Source organism: Cetorhinus maximus, chromosome 5 (genome assembly GCF_964194155.1).
Source record: "Cetorhinus maximus chromosome 5, sCetMax3.hap1.1, whole genome shotgun sequence".
Classification (NCBI taxonomy): domain Eukaryota; kingdom Metazoa; phylum Chordata; class Chondrichthyes; order Lamniformes; family Cetorhinidae; genus Cetorhinus; species Cetorhinus maximus.
This window is the reverse complement of record NC_135883.1, coordinates 78120597-78129365: the sequence shown is the minus strand read 5'-3', so window position 1 is coordinate 78129365 and position 8769 is coordinate 78120597. Positions and strand designations below refer to the sequence as shown.

The 8769-nt window shown below is 46.7% G+C and overlaps 1 long non-coding RNA gene across 1 annotated transcript in view; it reads right to left on the bottom strand.

Annotated features, from left to right (window-relative positions):
* Positions 1–1027: 1027 nt before the first annotated feature.
* Positions 1028–8769, bottom strand: part of LOC144680305 (uncharacterized) — an 80935-nt gene continuing 73193 nt past the window's right edge. Inside the window, exons 4-5 of the long non-coding RNA XR_013576531.1 lie at positions 3846–3912; positions 1028–1105 (exon numbers count right to left, since the gene is read on the bottom strand). This is a non-coding gene — a long non-coding RNA (uncharacterized LOC144680305). The remainder of the gene's footprint in view (positions 1106–3845; positions 3913–8769) is intronic.

Genomic DNA, 8769 nt, shown 5'->3' with positions numbered 1-8769 from the left:
TCTCTTCCAACCATACATCTTTCCATTTGGTCTTAGGCCTCCCTCTTCTCCTTCCTGCAGTCCCATCTCTATCACTCCTCTCACCACATTTCCTCTCTCTCTCTCTCCACAACAAGTCTCTTCTCAGCTACTTCCCTTGATGCTCCCACAATCTTCCCTGATCTTCTGACGTGTTTGTTCCTGATTTTGTCCTTTCTCATCTGTCCACGCATCAATCTCAGCATCAGCATCTCATTAGTCATTGTTCTTCTGTTCTTGGTGTTGTCTCAGTTTCTGCATTATATAACAAGTCCAGTGTCAAAACTCTCTTGTAGATTCTTCCTTTAAGTTTCACTGACGATTTTCTATCACAACACTCCACTGCACCTCTTCCATTTACACCAACCAGAGCTGATCCATTATTCAATTTCCATTTCCATACTTCCATCTTCTGCCACCGCTGAACACAGGTGCTTGAAGCTACTCACTTTCTCCAAGTCTTCACGCATAATCTTTACACCTTCACTCCGATTCTTTTCCCTAGGCTCAAACTGACATTCTACAAACTGGGTATTTGGTTGACAGATTTTCATACCTTTGTATTCCAATGCCTTTCTCCAGTTCTGCAGATACTCAGTCATGTTATCATAATCCTCACCATATAGCTCAATGTCATCTGCAAACATCATTGACTATTACACATCCCATTTCCCTTGCTCAGTTAGAACATGCATGAAAATCAGGAAGAGGATGAGGCTCAGTGCTGATCCTTTGTGTCATCCAAATTTTCCATTACTATTAATAGATAAACGAATAAATTAGTTCTGATTTGGTAGCTGTGACTATCTATGTCTCTCAGTGTCACAGCATATAATAACAAATACAAATTTTACTTTAGAATAAAGCACTGAAGTGTGTAAAATAAAGGAAACCTTATATTTAAAGTGTTCTTGCATTCACTATGTTATTGACAAAAGAATTGTACAATGTTTGAAAATTAAAAGCAATAGGCTTGAAATTCCACAGACTCTTGTATGACAGCGGAAGTGCAGTTCAGCAGGACTTCCACTTATTGCGTGGTCTAGTCATTGACCCCATCCCAACTTGTTGGAGGGATCTCCTGCAACTGTGAAAATACAACAGTAGCGTCCACTCTGATGAGATGGTGGAAATAATAGCCCTCCTACAGCATGGGATCCTTAGAAAATTGCTTTATTTTTGCATGTATTGTCATATTGCCAGCAATCTTGGGTCACCTAAATGTCTCGTAAGCTAATGTTCAACTAATTACTGGCTTCATACTTCTTCAGAATGAATATCACTGAGTTGTATTATAGACCAAAGGTCTATTCTCAACAGTGTTAGGATGGATTGGGAAACGTTACTTAAAGGGATGATGGTGGATAGGCAATGGCAAACGTTCAAAGGGCACATGGGTGAACTGCAACAATTGTTTATTCCTGTCTGGCGCAAAAGTAAAATAGGAAAGGTGGCCAAACCATGGCTTACAAGGGAAATTAGAGATAGTATTAGATAAAAGGAAGAGGCATACAAATTGGCCAGAAAAAACAACAGACCTGAGGATTGGGAGCACTTTAGAATTCAGGAAAAGGAGGATCAAGGGATTGATTAAGAAGGGGAAAATAGAGTATGAGAGTAAACTTGCGGGGAACATAACAACTGACTGTAAAAGTTTCTGAAGGCATGTGAAGAGAAAAAGATTGGTGAAGACAAATGTAGGTCCCTTACAATCAGAAACAGGGGAACTTATAATGGGGAACAAAGAAATGGCTGACCAACTAAATACATACTTTGGTTCTGTTTTAACAAAGGAGGACATAAATAACATACCAGAACTGTTGGGGAACACAGGGTTTAGTGAGAGGGAGGAACTGAAAGAAATCAGTATTAGTAGGGAAATAGTGTTGGAGAAATTGATGGGATTGAAGGCCGATAAATCCCCAGGGTCTGATAATCTACATCCCAGAGTACTTAAGGAAGCGGCCCTAGAAATAGTGGATGCATTGGTGCTCACCTTCCGAGATTCTATAGACTCTGGAACAGTTCCTACAGATTGGAGAGTAGCTAATGTAGGCCCACTATTTAAAAAGGGAGGTAGAGAGAAAACAGGGAATTATAGACCAGTCAGCCTGAAGTTGGTAGTGGGGAAAATTCTAGAGTCCATTATAAAAGCTGAGCACTTGAAAAACAATGGCAGAATCGGACAGAGTCAGCATGGATTTACAAAAGTGAAATGATGCTTGACAAATCTACTGGAATTTTTTGAGAATGTAACTAGTAGAGTTGATGAGGGGGGCCAGTGGATGTGGTTTATTTGGACTTTCAGAAGGCATTTGACAAAGTCCTACATAAGAGGTTAGCATATAAAATTAAAGGATTGGGGGTGGTGTAGTGAAATGGATAGAAAACTGGTTGGCAGACAGGGAACAAAGAGAAGGAATAAACAGGTCTTTTTCCGAATGGCAGGCAGTGACTAGTGGGGTAACGCAAGGATCAGTGCTGGGACCCCAGCTTTTCACAATATATATTAATGATTTAGCTGAGGGAACTAAATGTAATATCTCCAAATTTTCAGTTGACACAAAGCTAGGTGGGAGGGTGAGCTGTGAGGAGGATGCAGAGGTGCTTCAGTGTGATTTGGACAAGCTGAGTGAGTGGGCAAATGCATGGCAGATGCAGTATAATGTGGATAAATGTGAGGTTATCTCCTTTGGTAGCAAAAACAGGAAGGCAGATTAGTATCTGAATGGCTATAAACTGAGAGAGGGGAATGTGCAACGAGACCTGGGTGTCCTCATACACCAATCACTGAAGGTAAGCATTCAGGTGCAGCAGGCGGTAAAGAAGACAAATGGTATGTTGGCCTTCATAGCAAGAGGATCCGAGTACAGGAGCAGGGATGTCTTGCTGCAATTATACAGGGCCTTGGTGAGACCACGTCTGGAATATTGTGTGCAGTTTTGGTCTCCTTATCTGAGGAAGGATGTTCTTGCTATAGAGGGAGTGCAGCAAAGGTTTACCAGACTGATTCCTGGGATGGCGGGACTGACATATGAGGAGAGATTGAGTCGGTTAGGATTATAATCGTTGGAGTTCAGAAGAATGAGGGGGGATCTCATAGAAACTTATGAAATTCTAACAGGACTAGACAGGGTAGAAGCAGGAAGGATGTTCCCGATGGTGGGGGAGTCCAGAACTAAGGGTCACCGCCTGGTGATACGGGGTAGGCCATTTAGGACTGAGATGGGGAGAAATTTCTTCACCCAGAGAGTGATAAGACTGTGGAATTCGCTACCACAGAAAGTAGTTGAGGCCAAAACATTGTTTCTTTTCAAGGAGTTAGATATAGCTCTTGGGGCGAGAGGGATCAAAGGATGTGGGGAGAAAGCAGGAGCAGGCTATTGAGTTGGATGATCAGCCATGATCATAGTGAATGGCGGAGCAGGCTCGAAGGGCCAAATGGCCTACTCCTGCTCCTAGTTTCTATGTTTCTATGGCTCCATGAGGTGACTTTCACAATCTACACCTGGGTAATAATTTGACAGATTGGAGTGCCTGTCCTTTATGAATGAAGAAAGTTTGAGAACAATTAGTCTAGCTTAAAGGATTTCGATGAAAGGTTGACAACAATGATTATGCTATTCTTCCTAATCCATTGAAATTCATGTTACTTTCCCCTTGGCCAATAAAACTAGAATGATGTTATTATTTCAAAAGTCAATTTGACAATTTTAACCAAATCTTAATCCATAGAGACAAAGTTAGGAAATCATTTCTGAATGTCACCTTCACCTTTAGGGACCCTACAGGAAGTCCTAAAATAGTAACATGTGCTGGTCTCTTACCATTTCTTTTCAATCTGTTGAGATGAATTTCAATATGACCGTCTTCTGTTAAGGGAGTATCTTCTGCCTAAATTATAAGACATTGAGGTTATTTGATTGCACAGTTCAGTGTAAAAAATCTTGGACATTCACAACATTCACCATTACTTTCGAAGCAACAGTGAAGATAGGCACATCTTAGAATGTTGCCTTGGTTTAATTCACACACCCAAGGCAGAATTTTATGCCTCACAGGCAGGCGCACACCCGACCTGATCGGGGGTAAAATAGTGCAAGATGGCATCAGGCAAGTATCCAAACATCACCCCACCCGCGCGCTATCTTCAAGTTGGCGGGCGCGCATGGGTGTCGGCACACGCCATCAAATGAAAGGTCGCTTATGGCCATTAAAAAGCCAATTGATCCACATTTTATGTTTCCCATGCGATTTTGCGCTAATCGCATAGGCAAAACGGGCAGGGGGGCAGCCCAGATTTTGCAAAACCTCATCCAAGGGCAGGATAAAAAGGGTCAGCAACATTGCCATTGTGAGCTTTGAGGAGTTTAGGAGATAATTTGCTGCTGATTGCTTACAGCTTTATCTTGGTTCTGAGCTTCATTCTTAGTATTTCTAAGCTTTATTTCAGGACTCATTGGTGTCTCCAAGGCCCCTGGAGTATTTTGACCATGTGGGCCCTTCCAGGTGTCAGACATTCTTCTGTTCCCCTGGTAATGGGGATTGTGGTCTCCTCTGAGGAGGAAGAGAGGGGCAGAAGGGAGAGGAGGCCAGGTGTCCCAATGCAGTTTCCAAGGCTGCGACCTGTGGAAGGAGAGGCATAGGCATAAGAGGCGCAGGGCCAGCAGGAAGTCCAAGGCAGAAGAGGCCGCAGAAGATGCCATTACCCTGCTGCCAAGGTTTACAGGCAGCGATGCAGCTACCTCAATATGTCCGAGGTGCAATGCCGAAGGAGGCTCTCCAGGGAGACTGTGACCTCCATTTATGAGATAATTGGGCCTTAGATCACCTCTAATTGTGTGGATGGACACCCCATGCCAGTGGCTGTAAAGGTCACATCAACTTCTGTGCCTCCAGCTCTTTCCAGGGTTCAGTGGGGGACCTGTGTGGAGTCTCACAATCAGCTGCACACAGTTGCATCAAGCTGGTGACAGAAGCTCTGTTCAGGCGGGTAATGACATTTATTTATTTCCATATGGACGAGCCCAACTAGGCTGAGCGAGCCAGAGGCTTTGCAGTGATTGCTGGTTTCCACCGCATCCGGGGTGCAATCGACCGCACACATGTGGCTATCAAGGCGCCAGCGGGTGAGAATGGTGTCTTCGTCAACGGGGAGGGCTTCCACTACATGAACCTGCAGATAGTGTGTGACTAGAGGACGCAGATCCTGCAAGTCTGTGCATGGTACCCTGGCAGCTCCCATGACGCTTATTTCCTTAGACACTCCCAGGTGCCAAGACTATTCAGTGCTCCAGCCCAACTGGATGGATGGCTACTGGGTGACAAGGGCTATCAGTCGAAGATGCGGCTTATGACGCCGCTCCGCAACCATAGAACAGAGGCAGAGCGGCGTTATAATAGGAGCCACGCCTCCACAAGGGCAGCGATAGAGAGGACCATAGGTCTTCTCAAGATGCGCTTCCAATGCCTGGATCGTTCAGAGGAAGTACTACAATACCCCCCAGAGCGGGCGTCACTGATAGTGGTTGCATGCTGTGTTTTCCACAATCTGGCACTGGCAAGGGGGGACCCTTTGGCAGAAGAGGATCTTGAGGCAGCTTCACAGGCCACAGAGGATGAATCCAGTAGTGAGTCAGAAGATGAGCATGAGGTGAGGAGAACGCTGAGGGCATGGGAGCAGACCTCTGGATCCTTCAGAGAGACAGGGACATCAGGGATGCCTTGATCCAACGCTCCTTCAGCTAGGCTGATAAAGATCTGCTTCCACCTCATGCCTGGGCTGCCGCCTCCATCCCTGATGTCTGAAATGAACCTTTCATTTGAACCCAAAGTCCACTTAGTGCCTGTGCAATAAAGTTTAGAGGCATTCACATCCAGCATTACATATTAGCATACCCTACACCCAAAAATAAAAGGTGAAGCATACTTAGGCCATTACGGCAAAAACAAAATTTATGTACTTTTCACAGTTGAAAAAAATTAACATGACCATCTCTGGAGTTCATTTTCAAACCAGTAAACTTAAACAAAACATTGCAGAACAGAAGATCACCCGTGACCAGCACATCTTTTTTAAAAATTCATTCAAGGGATGTGGGCTTCACTGGCTGGGCCAGCATTTATTGCCCATCCCTAGTTGCCCTTGAGAAAGTGATGGTGAGCTGCCTTCTTGAACCACTGCAGCCCATGTGGTGTGAGTACACCCACTGTGTTGTTCAGAAGGGAGTTCCAGGATTTTGGCCCAGCAACAGTGAAGGGACAGCGATATATTTCCAAGTCAGGATGGTGAGTGCCTTGAAGGGGAACTTCAGGTGGTGGTGTTCCCATCTATCTGCTGCCCTTGTCCTTCTAGATGGTAGTGGTTGTGGGTTTGGAAGGTGCTGTCTAAGGAGCCTTGGTGAAATCCTGCAGTGCATCTTGTAGATGGTACACACTGCTGTTACTGTGTGTCAGTGGTGGAGGGAGTGAATGTTTATGAATGTAGTGTGAATCAAGAGGGCTGCTTTGGCCTGGATGGTGTCAAGCTTCTTGAGTGTTGTGGGAGCTTCACTCATCCAGGCAAGTGGAGAGTATTCCATCACACTCCTGACTTGTGCCTTGTAGATGGTAGACAGGCTTTGGGGAGTCAGGAGGTGAGTTACTTGTCGCATTATTCCTAGCCTCTGACCTGCTCTTGTAGCCACTGTATTTATATGGCTAGTCCAGTTCAGTTTCTGGTCAATGGTAACCCCCAGGATGTTAATCGTGGGGGATTCAGTGATGGTAATGTCATTGAACATCAAGGGGCAATGGATGGATTCTCTGTTGTTGGAGATGGTCATTGTCTGTCACTTGTGTGGAGCGAATGTTACTTGCCATTTGTCAGCTCAAGCCTGGATATTGTCCAGGTCTTGCTGCATTTGGACAGGGACTGCTTCGGTATCTAAGGAGTCGTGAATGGTGCTAAACATTACGCAATCATCAGCGAACATCCCCACTTCTGACCTTACGATTGAAGCAGCTGAAGATGGTTGGGTCGAGGATACTACCCTGAGGAACTCCTGCAGTGATGTCCTGGAGCTGAGATGACTGACCTCCAACAACCACAATCATCTTCCTTTGTGCTAGGTATGACTCCAATCAGCAGAGAGTTTTCCCCCCGATTCCCATTGACTCCAGTTTTGCTAGGGCTCCTTGATGCCGCACTCTGTCAAATGCTGCCTTGATGTCAAGGGCAGTCACTCTCACCTCACCTTGTGCTCATGGTGCCTTAAAATTACGTTTACAAGTGCTACGTCTTGGTGCCCCCCATCCTGCCCCTTCACTGGCAGCGGCATTGGAGACAGCCTGCTGACTCTGCTGTCTTGTTGGCCTTGATGACCTTGGCAGTCGTCCTCTGGCCAGTGGAGCCTATGCTCGCCCTGCCTGGGACAGAGTGGCCAGTGCAATAGCTGGCATCTCCCCAGTCATTGCAGCCTCCTCAGATGCCATGGTCACTGGCATCATCCAGAGCGCCCTGAGAGGAGCCCGCAGAGACAATAAACAGCTCGTGCACCAACGTCTGTTCATTCTGGACCTCCCTGCTCACCATTGATGGACGAGCACCTAGCTAGGATACTGGGTGCCTTTCCATCTCCCACACTGGTACTGAGCACCTGAGCACAGTGCCTGAGTGAGGGCTTGCAGGTCTGAGCACAACCCTAGGAACCCCTGATTCTGTTCCTGGCGCTGCCTCTCCATGAGAGTCGCCACCCTCTCAATGGAGGAGGCAGTGCGCTCGGCCATGAAGTTCAACGCAGTGCTTATGCTCTACATGGCCTCCTCCTCAAAAGAGACCATGGAACGTATACTCTCATGGATCCTCTCGCACATCCTGCTAGATATCCAGCTTCTGCCGCCTAATGGACAACTCCAGAGGCTCATCATCTGCTTTTGACTCAGCATCATCCTGGTTTCCAGCAGTTCTGCGACTGCCGGTGCCCTGGGCACTCCGTCTGCACCTCAAACGAATGTGAAGTGCCTTCACCGCTGTGCACCGACATTCAAGCCAAAGGTCTAATGCCCACCGAGGTGCTGGTATCTGCACTGGTGCCTGGTTCAGGGAGTGGGTGTGATGCAGGTGTGATGGTGGCGCTCTGGCATCAGGGGTGGCTCTTTGGAGTCTTCCGAAAGGAAAGCCTGCTGGCGAATCTAAGGGAGAACAAGGACATGTCATTAGTTTAAGTCATCACACTGTCACTGTGCATGCCAGGCACCCTGGTGAGACAATGGAGATCTGCATCATGGTGCCATCATCTTTCAATGATCAATGGGGACTCCAGGTTTGAGGCTTTCATCAATGAAGAGCCTACACAAGAATGTTTGCACCACCAGAAACTCTCACCTCTGTGCATTACACTGTTACCTTCGTCTAACACACTGCCTCTCCATGACCGGCTGAACAAGGTGCATGGTGCCTCTCTAGCTCCAAGGCGTCCTGCTCAAATCTGGTCAGGATTTGGAGGTTTGGTGGGGCCTCTGCCTATCTGTGACCTTTCAATGTTGTTATGGGATGTCTTCTCCTGAAAGGACAGAGGAGCATTGATTAGTCCACTCACTACCTGCAGCGCCATTGCAGCCTGGCCAACCCCACCTGAGGAGCACCTGGCAGGGCACATCCGAGTTGTGGCCCTCAAGCTGCAAGGCACTCAGTCCAAGCAGCCAGTTGCTCACCCCTTTGGCCAGCTCCGGCATCATTGACAGTTGGCACTCAGACTCTAGCACCCCTGA